Consider the following 16,544-nt stretch of genomic DNA (forward strand, 5'->3'; position numbering starts at 1 on the left):
GTGTTTCTCAGGGCTGTGGAAATCAACTGACAGTGGTCTCTGTTTCGCAGGACTGTGTATATCACTGACAGTGGACTGTGTTTCTCAGGGCTGTGTATATCAGTGACAGTGGTTTGTGTTTCTCAGGGCTGTGTATATCACTGACTGTGGGCTGTGTTTCTCAGGGCTATGTACACCAATGACAGTGGGCTATATTTCTCAGGGCTATGTATACTACTGACAGTGGACTGTTTTTACAGGACTGTGTATATCACTGACAGTGGTCGGTGTCTCTCAATGCAGTGTATACCACTGACAGTGGTCTGTGTTTCTCAGGGCTGTGTATACCACTGACAGTGGACAGTGTTTCTCAGGGCTGTGGAGATCACTGACAGTGGTCTGTGTTACTCAGGGCTGTGTATTTCACTGACAGTGGTCTGTGTTTCTCAGGTCAGTGTATATCACTGACAGAAGTCTGTGTTTCTCAGTGCTGTGTATACCACTGACAGTGGACTGTGTTTCTCAAGGTGTGTGTGTCACTGACAATGGTCTGTGTTTCTCAGGACTGTGTTTATCACTGACAGTGGACTGTGTTTCTCAGGGCTGTGTATATCACTGACATTAGACTGTGTTTTTCAGGGCTGTGTATATCAACTGACAGTGGACTGTGTTTCACAGGGCTGTGTATATTAGTGATAGTGGTCTGTGTTTCTCGGGGCTGTGTATATCACTGACATTGGTCTGTGTTTCTCAGGGCTGTGTATATCACAGACAGTGGACTGTGCTTCTCATGACTGTGTATATCAATGACAGTGGTCTGTGTTTCTCAGGGCTCTGTATATCACTGACAGTGGTCTGTGTTTCTCATGGCTGTGTATATCACAGACAGTGGTCTGTGTTTCTCAGGACTGTTTATATCACTGACAGTGGTCTGTGTGTCTCAGGGCTGTGCATACCACTGACAGTGGTCTGTGTTTCTCAGGACTGTGTATATCACTGACAGTGGACTGTGTTTCACAGAAATGTGTACATCACTGACAGTGGTCTGTGATTCTCAGGGCTTTGTATAGCACTGACTGTGGTCTGTGTTTGTCAGGGTTGTGTATATCACTGACCGTAGACTGTGTTTCTCAGGGCTGTGTATACCAACTGACAGTGGACTGTGTTTCTCAGGGCTGTGAAAATCACTGACAGTGGTCTGTGTTTCTCATAGCTGTGTATACCAGTGACAGTGGTCTGTGTTTCTCAGGGCTGTGTAGACCACTGACAGTGGTCTGTGTTTCTCAGGACTGTATATATCACTGACAGTGGACTGTGTTTCTCAGGACTGTGCATATCACTGACAGTGGACAGTGTTTCTCAGGGCTGTGTATATCACTGACTGTGGGCTGTGTCTCTCAGGGTTATGTATACCAATGACAGTGGTGTATGTTTCTCAGGACTGTTTATATCACTGACAATTGTATCTGTTTCTCAGGGCTGTGTATATCACTGACAGTGGACTGTGTTTCTCTGGGCTGTGTATATCACTGACAGTGGACTGTGTTTCTCAGGGCTGTGTATATCACTGAGAGTCGTCTGTGTTTCTCAGGGCTGTCTATATCACTGACAGTGGTCTGTGTTTCTCAGGGCTGTGAATACCACTGACAGTGGACTGTGTTTCTCAGGGCTGTGTATATCACTGACAGTAGTCTGTGTTTCTCAGGACTGTGTATATCACTGACAGTGGACTGTGTGTCTCAGGACTGTGTATATCACTGACAGTGGACTGTGTTTCACAGAAATGTGTACATCACTGACAGTGGACTGTGTTTCTCAGGGCTGTGTATATCACTGACAGTGGTCTGTGTTTATCAGGGCTGTGTATATCACTGAGAGAAGTCTGTGTATCTCAGGGCTGTGTATGTCACGTAAAGTGGACTCTGTTTCTCAGGGCTGTGTATATCAACTGACAGTTGACTGTGTTTATCAGGGCTGTGTATAACAACTGACAGTGGTCTCTGTTTCTCAGGACTGTGTATATCACTGACAGTGGACTGTGTTTCTCAGGGCTGTGTATATCACTGAGAGTGGTCTGTGTTCCACAGGGCTTTGCATACCAGTGACAGTGGTCTGTGTTTCTCAGGGCAGTGTATATCACTGACAGTGGTCTGTGTTTCTCAAGTCTGTGTGTATCACTGACAGTGGACTGTGTTTCTCAGGGCTGTGTATATCACTGACTTTGGGCTGTGTTTCACTGGGCTATCTGTACCAATGACAGTGGTCTGTGTTTCTCAGGGCTGTCCATATCAACTTGCAGTGGTCTGTGTTTCTCAGGGTTGTGTATACCACCGACAGTGGTCTGTGTTTCTCAGGACTATGTATATTACTGACAGTGGACTGTGTTTCTCAGGGCTGTTTATCCCACTGACAGTGGTCTGTGTTTCTCAGGGTTTTGTATATCTCTGACAGTGGACTGTGTTTCTCAGGGCTGTTTATACCACTGACAGTGGTCTGTGTTTCTCAGGGCTGTGTATACCTCTGACAGTGGTCTGTGTTTCTCAGGGCTGTGTATATCACTGACAGTGGTCGATATTTCTCAGGGCTGTGTATACAACTGACAGTGGTCTGTGTTTCTCAGGGCTGTGTATATCACTGACAGTGGTCTGTGTTTCTCAGGGCTGTGTATATCACATACATTGGTCTGTGTTTCTCAGGACTGTGTATATCACTGACAGTGGTCTGTGTTTCTCAGGGCTGTGCATACCACTGACAGTGGTCTTTGTTTCTCAGGACTGTGTATATCACTGACAGTGGACTGTGTTTCTCATGACTGTGTATACCACTGACAGTAGTCTGTGTTTCTCAGGGCTGTGTATATCACTGACAGTGGACTGTGTTTCTCAGGGCTGTGTATATCAACTGACAGTGGTCTCTGCTTCGCAGGACTGTGTATATCACTGACAGTGGACTGTGTTTCTCAGGGCTGTGTATATCAACTGACAGTGGGCTGTGTTAATCAGGGTTGTGTATATCACTGACAGTGGACTGTGTTTCACAGGGCTGTGTATATTACTGACTGTGGGCTGTGTTTCACAGAAATGTGTACATCACTGACAGTGGACTGTGTTTCTCAGGGCTGTGTATATCACTGACAGTGGTCTGTGTTTATCAGGGCTGTGTATATCACTGAGAGAAGTCTGTGTATCTCAGGGCTGTGTATGTCACGTAAAGTGGACTCTGTTTCTCAGGGCTGTGTATATCAACTGACAGTGGACTGTGTTTATCAGGGCTGTGTATAACAACTGACAGTGGTCTCTGTTTCTCAGGACTGTGTATATCACTGACAGTGGACTGTGTTTCTCAGGGCTGTGTATATCACTGAGAGTGGTCTGTGTTCCACAGGGCTTTGCATACCAGTGACAGTGGTCTGTGTTTCTCAGGGCAGTGTATATCACTGACAGTGGTCTGTGTTTCTCAAGTCTGTGTGTATCACTGACAGTGGACTGTGTTTCTCAGGGCTGTGTATATCACTGACTTTGGGCTGTGTTTCACTGGGCTATCTGTACCAATGACAGTGGTCTGTGTTTCTCAGGGCTGTCCATATCAACTTGCAGTGGTCTGTGTTTCTCAGGGTTGTGTATACCACCGACAGTGGTCTGTGTTTCTCAGGACTATGTATATTACTGACAGTGGACTGTGTTTCTCAGGGCTGTTTATCCCACTGACAGTGGTCTGTGTTTCTCAGGGTTTTGTATATCTCTGACAGTGGACTGTGTTTCTCAGGGCTGTTTATACCACTGACAGTGGTCTGTGTTTCTCAGGGCTGTGTATACCTCTGACAGTGGTCTGTGTTTCTCAGGGCTGTGTATATCACTGACAGTGGTCGATATTTCTCAGGGCTGTGTATACAACTGACAGTGGTCTGTGTTTCTCAGGGCTGTGTATATCACTGACAGTGGTCTGTGTTTCTCAGGGCTGTGTATATCACATACATTGGTCTGTGTTTCTCAGGACTGTGTATATCACTGACAGTGGTCTGTGTTTCTCAGGGCTGTGCATACCACTGACAGTGGTCTTTGTTTCTCAGGACTGTGTATATCACTGACAGTGGACTGTGTTTCTCATGACTGTGTATACCACTGACAGTAGTCTGTGTTTCTCAGGGCTGTGTATATCACTGACAGTGGACTGTGTTTCTCAGGGCTGTGTATATCAACTGACAGTGGTCTCTGCTTCGCAGGACTGTGTATATCACTGACAGTGGACTGTGTTTCTCAGGGCTGTGTATATCAACTGACAGTGGGCTGTGTTAATCAGGGTTGTGTATATCACTGACAGTGGACTGTGTTTCACAGGGCTGTGTATATTACTGACTGTGGGCTGTGTTTCTCAGGGCTGTTTATACCAATGACAGTGGTCTTTGTTTCTCAGGACTGTGTATACGACTGACAGTGGTCTGTGTTTCTCAGGGCTGTGTATATCACTGACAGTGGTCTATGTTTCACAGGGCTGTGTATGCAACTGACAGTGGTCTGTCTTTCTCAGGACTGTTTATATCACTGACAGTGGACTGTGTTTCTCAGGGCTGTGTGTATCACTGACAGTGGTCGATGTTTCTCAGGGCTGTGTATATCAACTGACAGTGGTCTGTGTTTCTCAGGGCTGTGTATATCACTGACAGAGGTCTGTGTTTCTCAGGGCTGTGTATATCACTGACAGTGGTCGATGTTTCTCAGGGCTGTGTGTATCAACTGACAGTGGTCTCTGTTTCTCAGGACTGTGTATATCACTGACAGTGGACTGTGTTTCTCAGGGCTGTGTATATCACTGCGAGTGGTCTGTGTTTCTCAGGGCTTTGTATACCAGTGACAGTGGTCTGTGTTTCACAGGGGTTTGTATATCACTGACAGTGGTCTGTGTTTCTCAGGGCTGTGTATATCAATTGACAATGGACTGTGTTTCTCAGGGTTGTGTATATCACTGACAGTGGAATGTGTTTCTCAGTTCTCAGGGCTATGCATACCACTGACAGTGGTCTTATTTTCTCAGGACTGTGTATACCACTGACAGTGGACTGTGTTTCTCAGGGCTGTGTATATCAACTGAAAGTGGACTGTGTTTCTCACGACTGTGTATATCACTGACAGTGGTCTGTGTTTCTCAGGGCTGTCTATACAACTGACAGTGGTCTGTGTTTCTCAGGGCTATGTATGTCACGGACAATGGACTGGGTTTCTCAGGGCTGTGTATATCACTGACAGTGGTCTGTGTTTCTTAGGGCTGTGTATATTACTGACTGTGGGCTGTGTTTCTCAGGGCTGTGTATACCAATGACAGTGGTCTGTGAGTCTCAGGACTGTGTATATGACTGAACGTGGTCTGTGTTTCTCAGGGCTGTGTATATCACGGACAGTGTTCTATGTTTCTCAGGGCTGTGTATGCAACTGACAGTGGTCTGTGTATCTCAGGACTGTTTAAAGCACTGACAGTGGACTGTGTTTCTCAGGACTGTGTATATCGCTGACAGTGGTCTGTGTTTATCAGAGCTGTGTATATCACTGACAGTGGTCTGTGTTTCTCAGGGATGTGTCTGTCTCTGACAGTGGACTGTGTTTCTCAGGGCTGTGTATATCAACTGAAAGTGGACTGTGTTTCTCAGGACTGTGTATGTCACTGACAGTGGTCTCTGTTTCTCAGGACTGTGTGTATCACTGACAGTGGACTGTGTTTCTCAGGGCTGTGTATATCACTGACAGTGGTCTGTGTTTCTCAGGGCTGTGCATATCACTGACAGTGGACTGTGTTTCTCAGGGCTGTGTATATCACTGACAGTTGTCTGTGTTTCTCAGGGTTGTGTATATCACTGACTGTGGTCTGTGTTTCTCAGGGCTATCTATACCAATGACAGTGGTCTGTGTTTCTCAGGACTGTGTATATAACTGACAGTGGTCTGTGTTTCTCAGGGCTGTGTATACCACTGACAGTGGTCTGTGTTTCTCAGGGCTATGTATATCACTGACAGTGGACTGGGTTTCTCAGTGCTGTGTATATCACTTATAGTGGTCTGTGTTTCTCAGGGCTGTGTATATTACTGACTGTGGGCTGTGTTTCTCAGGGCTGTGTATACCACTGACAGTGGACTGTGTTTCTCAGGGCTGTGTATATCAACTGAAAGTGGACTGTGTTTCTCAGGGCTGTGTATCGCAACTGACAGTGATCTCTGTTTCTCAGGACTGTGTATATCACTGACAGTGGACTGTGTTTCTCAGGGCTGTGTATATCACTGACAGTGGACTGTGTTTCTCAGGGCTGTGTATATCACTGACAGTTGTCTATGTTTCTCAGGGCTGTGTATATCACTGACTGTGGGCTGTGTTTCTCAGGGCTATGTATATCACTGACAGTGGACTGGGTTTCTCAGGGCTGTGTATATCAACTGACAGTGGTCTCTGTTTCTCAGGACTGTGTATATCACTGACAGTGGACTGTGTTTCTCAGGGCTGTGTATATCACTGAGAGTGGTCTGTGTTTCTCAGGGCTGCGTATATCAATTGACAGTGGTCTGTGTTTCTCAGGGTTGTGTATATCACTGACAGTGGTCTGTGTTTCTCAGGGCTTTGTATGCCAGTGACAGTGGTCTGTGTTTCACAGGGGTTTGTATATCACTGACATTGGTCTGTGTTTCTCAGGGCTGTGTATATCAATTGACAGTGGACTGTGTTTCTCAGGGCTGTGTATATCAACTGACAGTGGTCTGTGTTTCTCAGGGTTGTGTATATCACTGACAGTGGACTGTGTTTCTCAGGGCTGTGTATACCACTGCCAGTGGTCTGTGTTTCTCAGGGCTGTGTGTATACCACTGACAGTGGACTGTGTTTCTCAGGGCTGTGTATATCAACTGAAAGTGGACTGTGTTTCTCAGGTCCGTGTATATCACTAACAGTGGTCTGTGTTTCTCAGGGATGTGTATACCACTGACAGTGGTCTGTGTTTCTCAGGGCTATGTATATCACTGACAGTGGACTGTGTTTCTCAGGGCTGTGTATATCAACTGAAAGTGGACTGTGTTTCTCAGGGCTGTGTATATCAACTGACAATGGTGTCTGTTTCTCAGGACGATGTATATCACTGACAGTGGACTGTATTTCTCAGGGCTGTGTATATCACTGACTGTGGGCTGTGTTTCTCAGGGCGATCTATACCAATGACAGTGGTCTGTGTTTCTCAGGACTGTGTATGTCACTGACAGTGGTCTGTGTTTCTCAGGGCTGTGTATACCACTGACAGTGGTCTGTGTTTCTCAGGGCTATGTATATCACTGACAGTGGACTGGGTTTCTCAGGGCTGTGTATATCACTGATAGTGGTCTGTGTTTCTCAGGGCTGTGTATATTACTGACTGTGGGCTGTGTTTCTCAGGGCTGTGTATAACAATGACAGTGGACTGTGTTTCTCAGGGCTGTGTATACCACTGACAGTGGACTGGGTTTCTCAGGGCTGTGTATATCAAATGAAAGTGGAATGTGTTTCTCAGGGCTGTGTATATCAACTGACATTGGTCTCTGTTTCTCAGGACTGTGTATATCACTGACAGTGGACTGTGTTTCTCAGGGCTGTGCATATAACTGAGAGTGGTCTGTGTTTCTCAGGGCTTTGTGTACCAGTGACAGTGGTCTGTGTTTCACAGGGGTTTGTATATCACTGACAGTTGTCTATGTTTCTCAGGGCTGTGTATATCACTGACTGTGGGCTGTGTTTCTCAGGGCTATGTATATCACTGACAGTGGACTGGGTTTCTCAGGGCTGTGTATATCAACTGACAGTGGTCTCTGTTTCTCAGGACTGTGTATATCACTGACAGTGGACTGTGTTTCTCAGGGCTGTATATATCACTGAGAGTGGTCTGTGTTTCTCAGGGCTGCGTATATCAATTGACAGTGGTCTGTGTTTCTCAGGGTTGTGTATATCACTGACAGTGGTCTGTGTTTCTCAGGGCTTTGTATGCCAGTGACAGTGGTATGTGTTTCACAGGGGTTTGTATATCACTGACATTGGTCTGTGTTTCTCAGGGCTGTGTATATCAATTGACAGTGGACTGTGTTTCTCAGGACTGTGTATACGACTGTCAGTGGTCTGTGTTTCTCAGCGCTGTGTATATCACTGACAGTGGTCTATGTTTCTCAGGGCTGTGTATGCAACTGACAGTGGTCTGTGTTTCTCAGGACTGTTTATATCACTGACAGTGGACTGTGTTTCTCAGGACTGTGTATATCACTGACAGTGGTCTGTGTTTCTCAGTGATGTGTATACCACTGACAGTAGTCTGTGTTTCACAGGGTTGTGTATATCTCTGACAGTGGACTGTGTTTCTCAGGGCTGTGTATATCACTGACAGTGGACTGTGTTTCTCAGGGCTGTGTATATCACTGACAGTGGTCTGTGTTTCTCAGGGCTGTGTATATCACTGACAGTGGACTGTGTTTCTCAGGGCTGTGTATATCACTGACAGTTGTCTGTGTTTCTCAGGGCTGTGTATATCACTGACTGTGGGCTGTGTTTCTCAGGGCTATGTATATCACTGACAGTGGACTGGGTTTCTCAGGGCTGTGTATATCAACTGACAGTGGTATCTATTTCTCAGGACTGTGTATATCACTGACAGTGGACTGTGTTTCTCAGGGCTGTGTATACCACTGACAGTGGTCTTTGTTTCTCAGAGCTGTGTATACCACTGACAGAGGACTGTGTTTATCAGGGCTGTGTATATCAACTGAAAGTGGACTGTGTTTCTCAGGACTGTGTATATCACTGACAGTGGTCTGTGTTTCTCAGGGCTGTGGAGACCACTGAAAGTGGTCTGTGTTTCTCAGGGCTATGTATATCACGGAGAGTGGACTGGGCTTCTCAGGGCTGTGTATATCACTGACAGTGGACTGTGTTTCTCAGGGCTGTGTATACCACTGACAGTGGACTGAGTTTCTCAGGGCTGTGTATATCAACTGACAGTGGACTGTGTTTCTCAGGGCTGTGCATATCAACTGACAGTTGGCTGTGTTTCTCAGGGTTGTGTATATCACTGACAGTGGACTGTGTTTCTCAGGGCTGTGTATACCACTGACAGTGGTCTGTGTTTCTCAGGGCTGTGTATACCACTGACAGTGGTCTGTGTTTCTCAGGGCTATGTATATCACGGACAGTGGACTGGGTTTCTCAGGGCTGTGTATATCACTGATAGTGGTCAGTGTTTCTCAGGGCTGTGTATATCAGCTGACAGTGGTCTGTGTTTCTCAGGGTTGTGTATATCACTGACAGTGGACTGTGTTTCTCAGGGCTGTGTATATCAACTGAAAGTGGACTGTGTTTCTCAGGACTGTGTATATAACTGACAGTGGTCTGTGTTTCTCAGGACAGTGTATATCAACTTACAGTGGTCTGTGTTTCTCAGTGCTGTGTATACCACTGACAGTGGTCTGTGTTTCACAGGGTTGTGTATATCTCTGACAGTGGACTGTGTTTCTCAGGGCTGTGTATACCAGTGACAGTGGACTGTGTTTCTCAGGGCTGTGTATATCAACTGAAAGTGGACTGTGTTTCTCAGGGCTGTGTATATTACTGACAGTGGTCTTTGTTTCTCAGGACTGTGTATATCACTACAGTGGTCTGTATTTCTCAGGGCTGTGTATATCAACTTAAAGTGGTCTGTGTTTCTCAGGGCTATGTATATCACTGACAGTGGACTGGGTTTTTCAGGGCTGCGTATATCACTGATAGTGGTCTATGTTTCTCAGGGCTGTGTATATCTCTGACAGTGGACTGTGTTTCTCAGGGCTGTTTATACCAATGACAGTGTTCTGTGTTTCTCAGGGCTGTGTATACCACTGACAGTGGACAGTGTTTCTCAGGGCTGTGTATATCAACTGACTGTGGGCTGTGTTTCTCAGGGCTGTGTATATCAACTGACAGTGGTCTGTGTTTCTCAGGGTTGTGAAGATCACTGACAGTGGACTGTGTTTCTCAGGGCTGTGTATACCACTGACAGTGGTCTGTGTTTCTCGGGGCTGTGTGTACCACTGACAGTGGACTGTGTTTCTCAGGGCTGTGTATATCAACTGAAAGTGGACTGTGTTTCTCAGGGCTGTGTATATCAACTGACAGTGGTCTCTGTTTCTCAGGACTGTGTATATCAATGACAGTGGTCTGTGTTTCTCATGGCTGTGTATATCACTGAGAGTGGACTGTGTTTCTCAGGGCTTTGTATACCAGTGACAGTGATCTTTGTTTCTCAGGGCTGTGTATATCACTGACAGTGGACTGTGTTTCTCAGGACTGTGTATGTCACTGACAGTGGTCTGTGTTTCTCAGGGCTGTGTCTACCACTGAAAGTGGTCTATGATTCTCAGGGCTGTGCAGACAACTGACAGTGGTCTATGTTTCTCAGGGCTGTGTATATCACTGACAGTGGTCTGTGTTTCTCAGGGCTATGTATATCACTGACAGTGGACTGGGTTTCTCAGGGCTGTGTATATCACTGATAGTGGTCTGTGTTTCTCAGGGCTGTGTATATTACTGACTGTGGGCTGTGTTTCTCAGGGCTGTGTATACCAATGACAGTGGTCTGTGTTTCTCAGGACTGTGTATATCACTGACAGTGGTCTGTGTTTCTCAGGGCTGTGTATATCACTGACAATGGTCTATGTTTCTCAAGGCTGTGTATATCACTGACAGTGGTCTATGTTTCTCAGGGCTGTGTATACAACTTACAGTGGTCTGTGATTCTCAGGGCTGTTTATATCACTGAAAGTGGACTGTGTTTCTCAGGGCTGTGTATATCACTGACAGTGGTCTATGTTTCTCAGGGCTGTGTATACAACTGACAGTGGTCTGTGTTTCTCAGGGCTGTGTATATCACTGACAGTGGTCTATGTTTCTCAGGGCTGTGTATATCACTGACAGTGGTCTATGTTTCTCAGAGTTGTGTATACAACTGACAGTGGTCTGTGTTTCTCAGGACTGTGTATATCACTGACAGTGGTCTATGTTCCTCAGGGCTATGTATATCACTGACAGTGGACTGGGTTTTTCAGGGCTGCGTATATCACTGATAGTGGTCTGTGTTTCTCAGGGCTGTGTGTATTACTGACTGTGGGCTATGTTTCTCAGGGCTGTGCATACCAATGACAGTGGTCTGTGTTTCTCAGGACTGTGTATATCACTGACAGTGGTCTTTGTTTCTCAGGGCTGTGTATATCAATGACAGTGGTCTATGTTTCGCAGGGCTGTGTATATCACTGACAGTGGTCTATGTTTCTCAGGGCTGTGTCTATCTCTGACAGTGGACTGTGTTTCTCAGGGCTGTGTATACCAATGACAGTGTTCTGTGTTTCTCAGGGCTGTGTATACCACTGACAGTGGACAGTGTTTCTCAGGGCTGTGTAAATCAACTGACAGTGGACTGTGTTTCTCAGGGCTGTGTATATCAACTGACAGTGGTCTGTGTTTCTCAGGGTTGTGAAGATCACTGACAGTGGACTGTGTTTCTCAGGGCTGTGTGTACCACTGACAGTGGACTGTGTTTCTCAGGGCTGTGTATATCAACTGAAAGTGGACTGTGTTTCTCAGGGCTGTGTATATCAACTGACAGTGGTCTCTGTTTCTCAGGACTGTGTATATCACTGACAGTGGACTGTGTTTCTCATGGCTGTGTATATCACTGAGAGTGGACTGTGTTTCTCAGTGCTTTGTATACCAGTGACAGTGGTCTTTGTTTCTCAGGGCTGTGTATATCACTGACAGTGGACTGTCTTTCTCAGGACTGTGTATGTCACTGACAGTGGTCTATGATTCTCAGGGCTGTGCAGACAACTGACAGTGGTCTATGTTTCTCAGGGCTGTGTATATCACTGACAGTGGTCTGTGTTTCTCAGGGCTATGTATATCACTGACAGTGGACTGGGTTTCTCAGGGCTGTGTATATCACTGATAGTGGTCTGTGTTTCTCAGGGCTGTGTATATTACTGACTGTGGGCTGTGTTTCTCAGGGCTGTGTATACCAATGACAGTGGTCTGTGTTTCGCAGGACTGTGTATATCACTGACAGTGGTCTGTGTTTCTCAGGGCTGTGTATATCACTGACAATGGTCTATGTTTCTCAGGGCTGTGTATATCACTGACAGTGGTCTATGTTTCTCAGGGCTGTGTATACAACTTACAGTGGTCTGTGTTTCTCATGCCTGTTTATATCACTGACAGTGGACTGTGTTTCTCAGGGCTGTGTATACAACTGACAGTGGTCTGTGTTTCTCAGGGCTGTGTATATCACTGACAGTGGTCTATGTTTCTCAGGGCTGTGTATATCACTGACAGTGGTCTATGTTTCTCAGGGCTGTGTATACAACTGACAGTGGTCTGTGTTTCTCAGGGCTGTGTATATCACTGACAGTGGTCTATGTTTCTCAGGGCTGTGTATACAACTGACAGTGGTCTGTGTTTCTCAGGACTGTTTATATCACTGACAGTGGACTGTGTTGCTATGGAATGTGTGTATCACTGACAGTGGTCTGTTTTTCTCAGGGCTGTGTATACCACTGACAGTGGTCTGTGTTTCTCAGGGCTGTGTATACCACTGACAGTGGACTGTGTTTCTCAGGGCTGTGTATATCAACTGACAGTGGACTGTGTTTCTCAGGGCTGTGTACATCACTGACAGTGGTCTATGTTTCTCAGGGCTGTGTATATTACTGACTGTGGGCTGTGTTTCTCAGGGCTGTGTATATAACTGATAGTGGTCTGTGTTTCTCAGGGCTGTGTATATTACTGACTGTGGGCTGTGTTTCTCAGGGCTGTGTATACCACTGACAGTGGACTGGGTTTCTCAGGGCTGTGTATATCACTGATAGTGGTCTGTGTTTCTCAGGGCTGTGTATATTACTGACTGTGGGCTGTGTTTCTCAGGGCTGTGTATACCACTGACAGTGGACTTTGTTTCTCAGGGCTGTGTATATCAACTGAAAGTGGACGGTGATTCTCAGGGCTCTGTATATCATTGACAGTGGTCTGTGTTTCTCAGGGTTGTGTATATCACTGACAGTGGACTGTGTTTCTCAGGGCTGTGTATACCACTGACAGTGATCTGTGTTTCTCGGGGCTGTGTGTACCACTGACAGTGGACTGTGTTTCTCAGGGCTGTGTATATCAACTGAAAGTGGACTGTGTTTCTCAGGGCTGTGTATATCAACTGACAGTGGTCTCTGTTTCTCAGGACTGTGCATATCACTGACAGTGGACTGTGTTTCTCATGGCTGTGTATATCACTGAGAGTGATCTGTGTTTCTCAGGGCTTTGTATACCAGTGACAGTGGTCTTTGTTTCTCAGGGCTGTGTATATCACTGACAGTTGACTGTGTTTCTCAGAACTGTGTATATCACTGACAATTGTCTGTGTTTCTCAGGGCTGTGTATATCACTAACTGTGGGCTGTGTTTCTCACGGCTATCTATACCAATGACAGTGGTCTGTGTTTCTCAGGACTGTGTATGTTACTGACAGTGGTCTGTGTTTCTCAGGGCTGTGTATACCACTGACAGTGGTCTATGATTCTCAGGGCTGTGCAGACAACTGACAGTGGTCTGTGTTTCTCAGGGCTGTGTATATCACTGACAGTGGTCTGTGTTTCTCAAGGCTATGTGTATCACTGACAGTGAAATGCGTTTCTCAGGGCTGTGTATATCACTGATAGTGGTCTGTGTTTCTCAGGGCTGTGTATATTACTGACTGTGGGCTGTGTTTCTCAGGGCTGTGTATACCAATGACAGTTGTCTGTGTTTCTCAGGGCTGTGTATATCACTGACAATGGTCTATGTTTCTCAGGGCTGTGTATATCACTGACAGTGGTCTATGTTTCTCAGGGCTGTTGAGACTACTTATAGGGGTCTGTGTTTCTCAGGGCTGTTTATATCACTGACAGTGGACTGTGTTTCTCAGGGATGTGTATATCACTGACAGTGGTCTATGTTTCTCAGGGCTGTGTATACAACTGACAGTGGTCTGTGTTTCTCAGGGCTGTGTATATCACTGACAGTGGTCTATGTTTCTCAGGGCTGTGTATATCACTGACAGCAGTCTATGTTTCTCAGGGCTGTGTATACAACTGACAGTGGTCTGTGTTTCTCAGGGCTGTGTATATCACTGACAGTGGTCTATGTTTCTCATGGCTGTGTATAAAACTGACAGTGGTCTGTGTTTCTCAGGGTTGTGGAAATCACTGAAAGTGGTCTATGTTTCTCAGGGCTGTGCATACAACTGACAGTGGTCTGTGTTTCTCAGGGCTGTTCATATCACTGACAGTGGTCGATGTTTCTCAGGGCTGTGTATACAACTGACAGTGGTCTGTGTTTCTCAGGGCTGTGTATATCACTGACAGTGGTCTATGTTTCTCAGGGCTGTGTATATCACTGACAGTGGTCTATGTTTCTCAGGACTGTGTATACAACTGACAGTGGTCTGTGTTTCTCAGGGCTGTGTATATCACTGACAGTGGTCTATGTTTCTCAGGGCTGTGTATACAACTGACAGTGGTCTGTGTTTCTCAGGACTGTTTATATCACTGACAGTGGACTGTGTTGCTATGGAATGTGTGTATCACTGACAGTGGTCTGTTTTTCTCAGGGCTGTGTATACCACTGACAGTGGTCTGTGTTTCTCAGGGCTGTGTATACCACTGACAGTGGACTGTGTTTCTCAGGGTTGTGTATATCTCTGACAGTGGACTGTGTTTCTCAGGGCTGTGTATACCACTGACAGTGGTCTGTGTTTCTCAGGGTTGTGTATATCTCTGACAGTGGACTGTGTTTCTCAGGGCTGTGTATATCTCTGACAGTGGACTGTGTTTCTCAGGGCTGTGTTTCCCACTGACAGTGGTCTGTGTTTCTCAGGGCTGTGTATACCACTGACAGTGGTCTGTGTTTCTCAGGGTTGTGTATATCTCTGACAGTGGACTGTGTTTCTCAGGGCTGTGTATACCACTGACAGTGGTCTGTGTTTCTCAGGGCTGTGTATACCACTGACAGTGGACTGTGTTTCTCAGGGCTGTGTATATCAACTGACAGTGGACTGTGTTTCTCAGGGCTGTGTATATCAACTGACAGTGGTCTGTGTTTCTCAGTGTTGTGTATATCACTGACAGTGGACTGTGTTTCTCAGGGCTGTGAACACCACTGAGAGTGGTCTGTGTTTCTCAGGGCATTTATAGCAGTGACAGTGGTCTGTGTTTCTCAGGGCTGTGTATATCACTGACAGTGGTCTGTGTTTCTCAGGGCTGTGTATATCACTGACAGTGGACTGTGTTTCTCAGGGCTGTGTATATCACTGACAGTTGTCTGTGTTTATCAGGGCTGTGTATATCAACTGACTGTGGGCTGTGTTTCACTGGGCTATCTATACCAATGACAGTGGTCTGTGTTTCTCAGGGCTGTGCAGACAACTGACAGTGGTCTGTGTTTCTCAGGGCTGTGTATATCACTGACAGTGGTCTGTGTTTCTCAAGGCTATGTGTATCACTGACAGTGAAATGCGTTTCTCAGGGCTGTGTATATCACTGATAGTGGTCTGTGTTTCTCAGGGCTGTGTATATTACTGACTGTGGGCTTTGTTTCTCAGGGCTGTGTATACCAATGACAGTGGTCTGTGTTTCTCAGGGCTGTGTATATCACTGACAATGGTCTATGTTTCTCAGGGCTGTGTATATCACTGACAGTGGTCTATGTTTCTCAGGGCTGTTTATACTACTAATAGGGGTCTGTGTTTCTCAGGGCTGTTTATATCACTGACAGTGGACTGTGTTTCTCAGGGATGTGTATATCACTGACAGTGGTCTATGTTTCTCAGGGCTGTGTATACAACTGACAGTGGTCTGTGTTTCTCAGGGCTGTGTATATCACTGACAGTGGTCTATGTTTCTCAGGGCTGTGTATATCACTGACAGCAGTCTATGTTTCTCAGGGCTGTGTATACAACTGACAGTGGTCTGTGTTTCTCAGGGCTGTGTATATCACTGACAGTGGTCTATGTTTCTCATGGCTGTGTATAAAACTGACAGTGGTCTGTGTTTCTCAGGGCTGTTCATATCACTGACAGTGGTCGATGTTTCTCAGGGCTGTGTATACAACTGACAGTGGTCTGTGTTTCTCAGGGCTGTGTATATCACTGACAGTGGTCTATGTTTCTCAGGGCTGTGTATATCACTGACAGTGGTCTATGCTTCTCAGGGCTGTGTATACAACTGACAGTGGTCTGTGTTTCTCAGGGCTGTGTATATCACTGACAGTGGTCTATGTTTCTCAGGGCTGTGTATACAACTGACAGTGGTCTGTGTTTCTCAGGACTGTTTATATCACTGACAGTGGACTGTGTTGCTATGGAATGTGTGTATCACTGACAGTGGTCTGTTTTTCTCAGGGCTGTGTATACCACTGACAGTGGTCTGTGTTTCTCAGGGCTGTGTATACCACTGACAGTGGACTGTGTTTCTCAGGGTTGTGTATATCTCTGACAGTGGACTGTGTTTCTCAGGGCTGTGTATACCACTGA

The sequence above is a fragment of the Heptranchias perlo genome, chromosome 15 (assembly GCF_035084215.1).
Source record: "Heptranchias perlo isolate sHepPer1 chromosome 15, sHepPer1.hap1, whole genome shotgun sequence".
In the NCBI taxonomy this organism is placed as follows: Eukaryota; Metazoa; Chordata; class Chondrichthyes; order Hexanchiformes; family Hexanchidae; genus Heptranchias; species Heptranchias perlo.